Source organism: Anopheles darlingi, chromosome 3 (genome assembly GCF_943734745.1).
Source record: "Anopheles darlingi chromosome 3, idAnoDarlMG_H_01, whole genome shotgun sequence".
Taxonomy (NCBI): domain Eukaryota; kingdom Metazoa; phylum Arthropoda; class Insecta; order Diptera; family Culicidae; genus Anopheles; species Anopheles darlingi.
In genome coordinates this window covers 20,498,967-20,503,966 of record NC_064875.1, presented here as the reverse complement: position 1 = coordinate 20,503,966, position 5,000 = coordinate 20,498,967, and positions in this window count along the sequence as shown.

The following is a 5,000-nucleotide window of genomic DNA, read 5'->3' as shown; positions in this document are numbered from 1 at the left end:
GATCCTCACCAGCAGCAGCAGCAGCGGCAGCAGAACACGATGCACGATTCTCGCTTCGGAGGTCGCCACCCCTTTGCTCCCTTCATCCCTTACTAATTCCTCTCTACTCTTCTGCTTCTAAGGCCCCCCTCGGCTCCGGTGGGGGGGGGGGGAGAGGACATTCAAATTACGACCGGTAAGGATATAAAAGCGGGTATAGTCTTCTTGTAGACATAGGGCTGTGAATGGGAAATTATGTTGCGGTACCTGGGACACCCTTTACCCTCCCCAACCCTCTGCTTGTTTCTGTGTATGTGTGTGCGTCAGCTCATTTCAATCGCTCACGCATCGATCGCGTGCACTGTGCAGCAGCAGTACGCCAGAGCGACATGATGTTCTGCGACAACATAAGGGATGTTAGGATCAGCAGCAGCAGCAGCAGCAGCAGCAGGAGCAGCAGGGCAAGGGAGAACTGCTTTTCGATATTGTCGACCATCACCAGATTGACAAGATGGTAGGGTGGCAGGACAAGTGGCTATTGTGTATGCGTGTGTGTGTGTGTTTGTGTGTTACGATCCGATCGATTACTGCGGAAGGGATTAATCACTCTCATAATTCGTGCGGTTCGTGCGCACATATCTTCCCCCGTACATCCCTCCCCCAAAAAGGGTTGTTTGAGGTCCTCCGGAGGAGCATTTCGTCTCTTCTTTCGTCGACTTGGCATCAGCCCGGCGATATCATAATCGCACAAACTAGCGTTTTTGGTAGGCATAAAACCCTCGCAATGCTGTGTGCACAAAACGATAACTTTCGCATCCAGATGTAATGATCTGTAACCGAGATTACTGGAATCGGGATATTTTTTTGGGGGGATAAATTTACCTAATTGGTCCATAGTGTTTGGTAAATTTGGGGTACGCCTGCGCGTTTTATGTATATTTATAAAAATGCGCTAATAAGTGAAGAAAAATAAGTAACTAAGACTCATTTTCCTACAAATGTTGTTCTTGAGCAGGGCGCCAGTTGTTTGGCAGCCTAATCACAATTTAACATTAAACGTTGAAGAGCTTCAACGAATCCACAAGGTATTGCCACTAGAGCTTCTAGTTATCAGATGTTTCCTTATAGATTTGAAGTGGTATAGAACACTTAGTAACATCCCCTCATATCACTTGCTCGCTCTTTTTATTCTAGAAGTTAGTTTAGACTTTTCGGTTGGAGTGTCTTTCGAACAATTTAAAGAGAGATCAAGGTAAATTTTGGCTACAAAATGGTTTATTTTTGTTGGTTTTTTTTGGAATGAAAATATACGATTTAATTTTGTTCGTAAATGTCATATTAATTTACAGCTTTTCAAAAATATTGAGAAGCTGCTTGATGGAAATATGTGAGGAATGTTTTTTGTCGATTGCAGCTTCGTGTTCGATCATTTGAGATCTTTACGATCTTACCTTAAAAAAGTTATAAACTCATTTTATACAAACTCCTACCTGGAGTACAGGTTAACTGCAGAAATGTTCAATGTTCATCTTTCCATTAGTTTTGATTGTACTATAGACAAAAACTGCTCTATCTATGTCAATTTTGCTCTGATTGATCTATTTTTTCACATATTTATCTAAATTAATTTAATTTATTATTTATTTATTTAAATTAGATTATTTAACATTCAAACAATGATAATAAAACTAAACAACAGTCAAGTGATAAAAAAAGACACAATTATTAAAAAAAAGCGTTGATCTGCCGCTTAATGTTACAGAAACTTCAATGGTAAGGAACATTCCACTAATCAAGACTTATTAGGAAGAAATAACTAAGATAAATTCGGACGAGTATTGCAGATACTTTCTTTATCTAATGTGTAACCTAGAACTGGTTGGAGTTATCCCTTTTTTCTTATGCCACTGTAGTGGTAGTACAATCCCAGAATATCCAGTCACTGTAACAGTGTTACCGTTGACGAAGGAAGAAAAAAAAACAATTATTATTTTTAACTCCTGCTCCCGTACCATCCACACGATAGATAAAAGCTCAACCATCGTCCAACACACCAGTAAAGCAGGAATCCCGTGACCCGAAAAGTCGTCCTCCGCGAAAGGCGCGCTTTCTTCTTGTTAACTTCGAGGTTCGTTCCCATCGTAGTTCACAGGAACGCCAAACTACTCGCTTGTACTTAAGACTTCTTCACTAAGGAGCAACGAACCTCTCTTTCTCTCTTTCTCTCTCCCTTTCTTTTTCTCCCTTGTAATCCAGTGCGATGTGATTACAAGGTGATTAGTGTGCCGGTCGGTCCCGCGGTACCGCGAACCCCGCGAAGGTTTCGCGAGGACATTATTTATGAACTGCAGTCATTTGTTTGCCTTTGCTCTGTTCCCTTTCCCTCGGGGCCCGGTCTCAGTCTTGCGAGTTCCTGCGGAGGGATTTGCCCGCAAAACGACGACGAACCGCGTGCGGAATTGCAATTTGCTCCATCTTGGTTTTCGGGCTCGGGCCCGGCTAAAAGTAAATTAAAGTTACAACTCCCGGTCCTCACTTCCCTCCCGTCCCACTTTTCCTTTATGTCCCTGTGCACCTGCCTGCAGCGACCAATGTGTACGCATGTTTCCCGCGGCCTCCAGAAGGAGGGACACTCTGCTCTGCTTGGGAGCTCTCAGCTCACGAGACAATAAATAAAATGCACAATCCGGCTTCCTCGGGGAAGGATCCGTGCGCGCCTTTCGCCCCTCCCCCTTGTTTACCGCTGGGGAGCGCACACACAAGGCAAAGACACAAAGTGGAAGCCCCTTTCCGGTTTTTTTTTTTTCCCCGGGAAAAACTTGATGCCGCAGTACGATGCCGCGCCCAGCAAAGCATTTTGTTATTTGTTACACATTCCCGGTGTGTCGCGTGTCGCTTGTGTGTGTGTATGTGTGTGTGTGCCAAGTGTGCCGACAATTGCTGCATTTCGCGTGCTGCGTCATCCGAGCCCCCGGGACGAACCATATACAGAGCATTGCAGCCCCGTCCATCCAGACGAAGGACGAAAATCCACTTAAATGCCATTTGTTTGGTTTGACACACATACCGACACACTCACACACACACACAGACACACACATATGGTCGTGCGCGAGGTGCGAGGCAGAAAAACTGAAACAAACACTGCTCTCAGCAGCATCAACATCGGTGGCAGCATCAGCATCAGCAGCAGCAACACTAACCACAACGATGAGGCCAGTTCTTTCACATTTTTACAGCATTACCATAAATGCAATCATAAATTTCGTCCCATTTCCAGCCGCAACACCAGCAAAACCAGCAGCAGCAGCAGCAGCCAGTGTTCGTTCGCTCGTGTTGCACATCATTTCTGCCTACCAGCCACCACCACCACCACCACCACCAAAAGGAAAAGGACGAGGAAGGTTTGTTCCTTAGACTTTTTTGGAGCACCGAAACCCAACGGCCACTCCCGGCGTGTTGCTCTAACTCACTTCAGCAAAAGCTCGTTGTGTGTGTGTGTGTGTGTGTGTGTGTGTGTGTGTGTGTGTGTGTGTCAACTCCTCTCTCATCGTCCTCGTTGCGGACGGTTCCTAATGTTACAACGGGAACCGTTACAAGCGCCGAGCGCAACTGAATAAAACAGGAGCCAGGCCGACGAAATGGTCGACAGAAAAGGTGGGTGTGGGGCAACCGGGAAAAGAAGGGGAAAAAAAACAAGAGGAAACCCGCGGCCCCGAGTCCCGGTTTTGGTCGCTTGGGTCGCGCGGCCGATGTTCTGCCGGTGCGGGCAACCGCGACAAATCTGGGCTGATGTTTAAGCTGTGTGACAAATTATGACAAGGACGTGATTTTTATTCCTTCTAATAAATTTCCAAACAATCTGTGGCCACTCCTCCCAGTGCGGCCTTTCGCGCTGCGTCTTGTAACGGTGCGCCAGTCTGTTTCGCGTTTTCCTTTTTTTTGCGGGGGGATACTACTTCTTCCTCTATTTACTTCTCCCTTTTTTTCGTTCCGCTCTCGGTTGTGCAGCTTGTGTCCCTGTATCGCTGGTTCCTGGTGCTGGTGTAGGAAAGTGATATGCTTGGTCCTGGAAACCGCCAGCATGGCCTGGAAGGTGCATGAAAACTTTCGGTAGAACCAATATGCCCCCGGTAGTGGTAGTATGGCCGTTTCGTGGTAAATGGTGGTGCTGGTGTTTTATTGAATTGTTGAACGTCCTGAAAATGAGACTGTTGCACATTTGCATGACCAGGGGGGGGGGGGGGGGGTTGTTAAGCGCGTCGCGTCGTCGCCATGGACACGTTTTACCGCGCGGTACCACCGGTTAAAACCGATTCGCCGTTGCAATGGAATTCCGATGGAATGGAGGCGGCATTTAATTTTTTTTTTTGGTTTTTTTGGGGCTGACCTGATGGTGTGAAACTGACCAGTCTCGGGGAGGGAGGCAGGGAGTGAGAGGAAATGATGCAGATGAGCCGTTGTCGTGTCGCGTGCGTGGGCATACGGTTTGCGGTTTTTAATTCCCGGAACCCGGGTACCCGACCGGAGTGGAGTGTCCATTGCTGCGCTGTTGGTTCGATCAGAGAGCATTCACACCACAGATGCCCGGTACTCTCCATCTGTCTGGAGCCTGTCAGGTGTGTGTGGGTGTGTGTGTGTGTGTGTGGTCCACCGCTATTCACTTGCATTATTTAATATCATTTGGCTGGGCGTTTTTGGGGCTTTTCGGTGTATTTTTTTTGGAGTTTCCTGGGATGCAGTAATTCAATATGTTCCACTTGCTCATTTGTATGGTACCCACGCACACACAAGCACACACACACATACACACTTAATAAGAGGAGGAACAGGGCAGCTGCCGACGCGGACAACCAAAATGACTGTAATGAGAACCGACATCAATCGAGTCCCCGTGTGTACGTGCAGAGTAATCAAGTAAACGCGGCACCAAATGGTCATTCGAGCAATGCCTAATTGATGCTTTTCCCTTTTTCGGGTATAGCTACGGCAACTAGCCTACTATGACAATTAAACGGCTC